This window comes from Tupaia chinensis, unplaced genomic scaffold (genome assembly GCF_000334495.1).
Source record: "Tupaia chinensis unplaced genomic scaffold, TupChi_1.0 Scaffold143795_1, whole genome shotgun sequence".
NCBI classification, from domain to species: Eukaryota; Metazoa; Chordata; class Mammalia; order Scandentia; family Tupaiidae; genus Tupaia; species Tupaia belangeri.
Window position 1 is genome coordinate 1,121,238 of NW_006203645.1, and position 8,869 is coordinate 1,130,106.

Here is an 8,869-nt window from a genome sequence, read left to right on the forward strand (position 1 = left end):
CTTGTCCTCCTTCACCCTTGCTGCCTTGGCTTTGACCACTCTGAACTGCAAATACTTCTGGCACCGTCCATGAAACACTCAACTCTGAACAAGCTGCCTTCTCTCCCTGAACATTCTCATGTCACTTTGTATCCATCGGGTTTGCTTAGATCCTTTGCATGAATATCCCTTCTTCCATGAAGTCTTCCATGTGCTACTTGCTTTAAGGTAACCTAGAATAATTTTTCTGGCTCCTATCATTATGACTAGCATGCTGTTGACAAAGTCTGAGTCCATGTGTCTCAGTCCCACTGAAATGTCACCTCCTTGAGGACAAGGATTATAGGTTTTGTTTGTTTGTTTTTTGGGGTGTTTTTTTTTGTTTGTTGTTTTCACTTCTACATCCCAGAGGCTAGCCCAGGATTTGAATATGGCAAGAGCTCAGTAGAAATTTTTAAATGAAAGAATGGAATGAGGTTGAATTTTGTGAATATGCTTGGGTACTCAGCGATTTAATGTCTAAGTCTTACCATTGTTCAAGGTGACTCCAATGTTACGGTTTGGCCCACAGATGGTCAGGTGGTTCAACTCTTTTTTTTTTTTTTTTTTTTAGGAGAGGTTTTTCGCTATAGGGCGTGTGTGCTCGCCAGACAGACAGAGAGAGACATAGAGACAGAGAGCGAGAAATCACCCCCCAGGGGGGATGGTCACACCGCAATCTCTTCTCCTCCATTCTCCTCTCGGGATCTTGGGCACGCACGCATGCGCCCGGCGTGAGTTTTAAGCCACCGGGTCCGGGACGTGAACTGCGGTCGACTACATGGGAGTCCAGCGACATAGCCATTACACTAACTGCTGGTTCCCAGGTGGTTCAACTCTTAGCAGGTGATGGGTGGTGCCTCTAAGATAGTCCATAGAATAATCTGGAAGTCATGTGCTTGGCTCCATAAAATGGCCTCATGCCAGGGAATCACGACTCTGTGGGATGATTTGGGTTGCCATGCAAATCCTCAAGCGCCTATTCCCTGCCTCTATTCCCTGCCTCATCACTGCTTTGACATTGATTATGGTTTGTACTTAGCTGTTGTCATCATCCATCCTGACTCCAGAAAACTGCTTTGGCTTGACTCTGACACCCTGTCCTATCCTCTTAGAATGCCATTGGCCCTTGTTCTTATGGAACCCAAACTCCACATTTTAGTTGCTCTACATTATGCCTTGCAAGCCCATTTTATAGGTTACATAACGAAGTAACAGAGGGGCTGGATAACAGCACTAAGAAATCAGTGATACAGCCAAGACTTGGACTCCACCTGAGTGCTGTGTGTACCAGAGCAACAAGCAGAAAGATGGAGATGACACCTCTAAGGTTTGGCATCTGAAACATTTCAAAGAGTGATTTGCCATGGAATTGAAGTAACTTACAAGGTATTTGAAACCACTTACCTTTGACAATGATTGATTTTAATTACTCACTGTTCCCTCATTTTGCTAATACCTTTCGTGTTCTTTTTATTCTATGGATAGGGGTTCTGGAATAATCAATCTTCCTCTCATCCTTGCCTTTCTCTTTTGGTTCTTCTGAAAGAGATTCCCAACCCCTAAGGCAGAGAAGACCATCTCGAATCCTGCACATTTATACCCTTGTCCTAGTTCTTGGCAACAGTTGGCTTGGTTGCCCTGCTCTGAAAGCAGAATTCCATCCAATTTCAGGAGGAAGATGGGAGTAGTATTAGGGCCATGTGACATACTCCACTCCCAGATTTTCAGATGAGCACATAATTCTTGTGAAAAATAAATGTCTAAAGGTTATAAATGTTCATAGTCTAAGTCTATATATAGGTTTTATATATACATATATATACACACACACATATATACACACACATATATGTGTATATATATATTATATATAAATTATCTAAATATCTACATATGTTTATATATACAGATATAGGACACTTATCTACTGGTGCTTGGGAAAAAAGCATAGACTGGACAACCCAAGTAGAAGGACACATTTTCATGTACTTATATACTTCATTAAAAAGAGACAGACTTTGAATTTTTTTTAACTTTATATTTTATGCTGTTCTGCCTTGTTTAGCAATTTCACTTTTAGAAGTTTATACTAAGTTGAGAACTGGACAAAGTATGTTTACATTGTATATGTATAAGGATCTTTATTGTAGTGTCACTATGCATACAATAGCAAATACTAGAATTAATATAAATATTTAACCATGGGTGCTGGTTGAGTACGTTGTGACAGTTCCTTAGAATGGAATTCATGGAGTCATTAAAAATAATATTGTAGAAAAATATGCATTGACATGAGAAGTCATTCACAATATGTTGGTGAGTGGAAAAAGATTAAAAACTGATACATACATTATGATATCATTTTTGTTTACTAAATGTATATGCATAGAAAAAGACGAAGTCTGGCACGGATACAACAAAATGTTCTCTGTGATTTATCTTTGGGAGACAGATTAAGAAGTATTTTAATTTTCTTTTTGTTATATGTAGTTTCCAATTTTTCTACAATGGAAAGAAATTGCATTTATAATAATTTAAAAAGTTATAAATCAGAACTGTGCCGCCTGGAGTTTAGCACAAACATGGGACTCCAACTGGGGCTTTGCCATTGCCAAGGAAAGCGGAGAAACCAACTGTTTGGTTTCACACATGATGCTGGCAAGACTGCAGCCAAGGGCAGCATTTGTGCACGAGTGTGACCATTGAGACCAATGCCCGGGAACTTGATCATCACTCACGCCCACGTCCTTTCCATACTGTTCCCAGTCTGGTTAAGATGCTGCTTAAAAGATGCATATTTCACTCAGGAAAAAGAAATCTGAGTCAAACTGGGTCCTTTGCTAGCTACACTGTGCATTTGCACCAATATTTATCCCATCTGTTCTGAGAGTCTGCTCCCCACTACTTACCGAAACTGTCAATGGCTCCCCATTATTTACAAATTCTTTGGCCAGGCATGCAGAGACGAGAGAGGTGTGCCTCCAATCTACCTTCCCAGCCTTCTCTCTCCCAAGTTCCTGTTAGGTATCTTCTGCTTTAGCCAACTTGGACTGCTCACCATTCTAATTACTCCAATAGAATGCTTTCAGCCACTATGATCAGAAAACCAAACTACTACAGAAGAGAAATGTAGTCTCTCATGTAACAGACAGCCCAGAGACTGGGTGGGATATGAGAACAGTTGATTTAGTAGCTCATTGATGTCATCCAGGACCCCACCTCTTTGCTCTGCCATTCTTTTTTTTTTTTGGAGAGGTTTTTTTCACTATAGGGCGCGTGCGCTCGCCAGACAGACAGAGAGAGACATAGAGACAGAAAGCGAGAAATCACCCCCCAGGGGGGATGGTCACGCCGCAATCCCTTCTCCTCCATTCTCCTCTCGGGATCTTGGGCACGTACGCACACGCGCCCGGCGTGAGTTTTAAGCCACCGGGTCTGGGACGTGAACCGCGGTCGACTACGTGGGAGTCCAGCGACATAGCCATTATGCTAACTGCTGGTTCCCTGCTCTGCCATTCTTAGTGTTGGATTCAACTACAGACCAGAAGCAAATGGCTGCAGCAATTCCAGGCACCATGTTCAAATGTGTTGATGTCTTGAGAAGAGTGGGCTATCTTTCCTGTGTTTTGTTTTTTGGTTTTTGTTTTTTGGGTTTTTTTTTTCCCCCCAATTAAGGAAACCTTTAAAAGAAGCCATCCTAAAAAAAACCTCCCCCTTATATCTCATTGGCCAGAATCAGGGCACATTCTATTCCAAACTGATCATTGGATGTGGTAAATGGCATTGTCTTTAGATCATGCTTAAAGCTGGAGAGGAATCATATCTCCCTAATGCCTGTGGCTATATGAGAGAAGGGTGGATATCTAAAAGAAATTTAGAGTTCAGATATATAAAGGGGAATGTTGGGTGTTCACTTTGTTAAACTGACCCATCCTTTCACGTATAAACTCACACTATTTTCCCTGCTGCATACTTTTTGTTTGTTTTTAAGAGAAATTTTTGCTATAGGGTATGTGCGTTTGCCAGAGAGACAGAGACAGAGAGACAGAAAGTGAGAAATCACACCCCAAGGGGATGGCCATGTCTCAATCCTTTCTCCTCCGTTTTCCTACTGGGATTTTGGGCACACATGCACTTGTCATGAGTTTTAAGCCACTAGGTGTGGGACTCGAACCACAGTCAACTATGTGGGAGTCCCATGACGTAACTGTTATGCTATCTGCCAGTTCCAGTTGCTTACTTTTTAAAAATGCTGTTATGGCGGCCAGCAGGTGGCATGGTGAGTAAGGGCGCTGGATTCCCACATGGCTGACCATAGGTCAAGTTCCGGACCTGGCAGTTTTCTTTCTCACTTCCTCTCTCTCTTTGTTCCTCTCTGGTCAAAAATAAAGTAAATAAATAAAGTTAAATAAAATAATTCTTTTAAAAAATAAATAATTGCTATTATGTACACAATGATGCTACAGTAAAATCCTTATACATATACATAGTTTGCATACTTTTTATAATTCCTTCTGTTTAAATTTTAGTGTTTTACTCATAACCTGGCTCAAGCTATAACCTCCATGAAGCTGATCTCCCTAGCTAGTCATAATGTTTATTTCCTTTGGAATTAAAACTACACTATTATATTCTTTCCTAAATGCCTTTAATGTAGACTGCTATTTACTGTGGTTAATTTGGCAAGTGATTTATGTCTTCATACCTATCCATAAGGCCTACTTGAAATAGTTTGCATTCAGCTGGCAAGGCCAGCAATGTATTTTACACGGGGGTATATCAATTCCCAGTCCTATGTCACAATTTAATTCATAAGAATCTTTTATTTTCCCTCAATATGACAGAGTTGTGTGTTTGCCAGAGAGACAAAGAGAGACAGAGAGAGTATAGGAAGGATAAATCACTCTTCATAGGACCTAGCCACTCTATAATCCCTTCTCCTCCTTCTCTCCATCCTGTGAGGATTTGGGTCATGCATGCACACATGCCTAGCATGTTTTTCAAGCTTCAGGGGCTGGGTTTTGTATAGTGCAACCAGTCATGTGGGACCTGGCTCTTTTAACTATTAGGCCATAGGGCAAGCCCATGGTTAACAGGACCTCGATTACCTTTCCTCCCACCAAATATCACTCCGGTCATTTTCATTCATGACATCATGTTGATTGGACCTAATGAACAAGAAGGAACAACGACTCTGTACTCTTTGGTGAGACATTTGCATGTCATAGGGTGGGAAATAAATCCAACTATAATTTAGGGGCCTTCTACATCATTGGCTTCCCTCCCTCTCAGGCCTTTAGACTTGAATCAATTCATGCTACCAGGATCCCAAGATTTCCACTTGTAGCTGGTCTGTTGTGGGACTTCTTAGCTGCCATAGTGTGAACTGGTTTTCCAAATAAATCCCCTCTTACATATCTGTACAAAATTAGATTCTGTTTCCCTAGAGAACACTGACTAATGTAAGGGACAAAAGTAAGAGTCAGGATGAAATAGATACAGAGATGAGCAATAAACAGACACCTGTACTAGGGAAGGAACATCTCCATACACAAATCCTTCAAAAGTAGGTGCATAAGATGATAAATGCCATTAAGAGGCATTCATAACAAGCTATATAATTGTGAAGCGTTAGAGAAGACTTCCTGAAGAGGGGATCTCGCCAATTATTTTGCATTTAGTACATATGCTTTACTTAATCAATTCCCTGTTGTTGGACATTTAGGTTATTTCTAATTGTTCAATATGATTAAGATACTAGAATAAATATCAGGCAGTCAAATTTTAATGTATTTAAAATATGTTGAGTTATTTTATGTGACAAATTCCTAGAAATAGAATGACTAACACACACGCTTAAAGTCCTAGCAGAATAGCTGAGTCAAAGGGTAAATGCATATATGATTTGTAAAGCGCTTGACAAATTCTCCTCAATAAAAATTATGTCCTTTTACATTCCCACTAGCAATGTATGATGGTGCCAGTCTCCCTAATCTTGCCATTAGTCAAACTTTGGAAGTGATGCTCAACGTCCTATTCTTTGTGCTTCTCTTATTTGTAAGTTATATTGAGCATCTTTTCATGTGATTAAGAGCCATTTGCATTTCTTTTTCCATGCCAGTCTGTACATGTCTCTTGCTCATTTTTATATAAGTTGTTGCTCTTTTTAGTCTCTATTTTTAGAAGTTCTTTATACATTAGGAATATTACTCTGTTGGCTGTTAAACAAGTTGTTAACTTTTTTTTTTAAACTTGTCACTTGTCTTTTACTATCTTTGGTGTGTTGTTGCTATGTAAAACTGTTGCAAATCTACCAATCTATTTTTCGTGGCTTCTGGATTTTGAGTCATAGTTTAAAACTTTTCTCCATTCTTGTGTTTTGGAAGAACTGACCCAAGCTTCTAATGCTTGTTTCTTTTTCCCTTTTTCCTGCCTCCCCTTTCCTTCTTTCCTTTTCTTTTTCTTTTTCTCCTACCCTGTTCTCCCTCTCTCTCTTTCCTCCTCTCTTCTTCCTTTCTTCCTAACATTTAAATCTTTGATTCAGTTAGGACTTATTCTAGTTTATAATGTGAGGAATGAATTAAATCTTATCTTTTTCCATTTTGCTATTCCATTGTCCCACATTAGCTTTTCCCACTTCTCAATTGCACTTATTTTGCAGAAATTTCCTGATAACCTTGCCCATGTGCGTTTGTAAATAAATTTATAGTCAACTTTCAAGCCCAAGGGGGAAGGGGAAGGTGATGATAGTTTTATTAAGATCACAATAAATTTATAGTTTAATTTAGGGAAAATTGACTTTTTTGTTTATAAAAATATTTTTTGTGGTTTTAGGGAGTGTTTTAAATTTTCTTATAAGGTTTTAGACATCTCTTTTTAACTTTATGTTAGGTATTTGTGTAAGTAGAGCTTATCTTCTAGTTTATCTTCTAACTAGTTTACCTTCTAACTGATTTATATTTGCAAGCATGAAGGTAATAACTTTTTTAGAAAACTTCACTTTCATATCATTTCGGACTTTTAGAGAAGTCCAAGAAAAAAAAAAAAAGTTCAAAGAAAAACACAAGGAACTTCCTTACGTAACCTTCACTCAGATTCACTAGTTATTTACATTTGACCCATTTGTTTTATCCTATTGTCTTGCTTTATATTTAAGTATATATGTATATTTTCTTTGCCAGACCTTTTGAGTGTAAGTCGGAGATAACATGTTCTTTTGGCCCTAATGTGCATTTTTCTAGAACAAAGACATTTTCTTTTATAACCATAATATGGTCATTAAGTTCAGATAATTTGACATTACAATACTCCTGTTTAATCTACAACTGATTTTTAGCGTTAATCAATTGAAATAATGTCCTTTATCTTTTTCATCTCCTTGCCCTCCTATGTGTGATCTATTCCAGGATTATGCAGTACATTCAGCTATCATGTGTCTTAGTTTCTTTATTCTGGAACAGGGGCTTGGTCTTTGTTTATCTTTCTTGACTGACATATTCTGAAGAGAACGGGCTACTTATTTTGTAGATTTCAATTTGTACTGATATGTTGTTTATTCCTTATTAGATTCAGGAAAAGCTATTGATTTTTGTGTAAATGTTTAAAAACAATAAGTACAGTTTCCTTTCTAAAAATGATGTCCAAAATCAAACAAACGGTTTCTTGGTTGTAACAAGGTTGATGCTCCTTGGTAGAGTGTGAGCCCCTCATCTCCCAGGCCTGACACTCTGTCTAAAGAAGACGAGAGGGCATGAGTAGGTTATTTTAGTAAAATGCTACTGTACTAATTTTTCCTGTTTTACTTAGAATTTTCTTGAGTTTTCCAGATAGAGAATGAAGTTCTTTGCATTGCAAGGTCATTTTACCCCTTTCCAATGTTCATGCCTCTGTTTATTGTCAGAGACCTAAAGGGGCATTTGGACCGTGACCTCTAGATAATTGTTTGCATCTTTTCTGACTGACTGACTCCATGGCTACCTCCATCTCAGTGGATGTTCAAGCTATTTCCCACCTGTGGAACAGACTTTTCTCATCTGTGAAATGTGAAATTGGGTAGGCTGATCAAAAAGACCCATATCTTACTTCTCCAATAAAGATATAAAACCTATTTTTTGCTCTTTTGTGCATTGCTATACTTAAGAAATAATTAGTTGGGGGACCAGCAGTTAGCGTAATGGCTATGTCGCTGGACTCCCATGTAGTCCATGTTGAACCAATTTTGTACTTTTGATGGCATCATCTCTTCCCAGTCTCTGGCACATAAACCATGTTCTATGAATGTATGTTAAAGGAGGGGGCAGGAAAGAAATGACAATGGGAAGATCATGAGATTTTGAATAGAAGGAAGCTAAATGTAAGTCTCATTTCTCCCAGTTATAAACTGGGAGAAATCTCCGTGTCATCTTTTGAAAAGGGAGATACTTCTCTTAAATATTTATTATGACAACTAAATGAGGTCATAAGTGTAAAAGAAATTGATAAACTAGGGACCAGCAGTTAGCATAATAGCTATCTTGCTGGACTCCCATGTAGTCGACACCAGCTCGAGTCCTAGACCCGGTGGCTTAAACTCACACCGGGTGCGTGTGCATGCACACCCAAGATCCCGGGAAGACAGTGGAGGAGAAGGGATTGTGGCATGGCCATCCCCCCGGGGGGTGATTTCTCGCTTTCTGTCTCTGTCTCTGTCTATCTGGCAGTGCATGCGCCCTGTATCAAAAAAATTCTCAAAAAGAAAAAAGAAATTGATAAACTGTAAGATACCATGAAAATATTGTTATTATTATCATTATCATTGTAACAGAAATGTAAATTAAATGCAGCATACTCCATCAGCATACTAATTGAA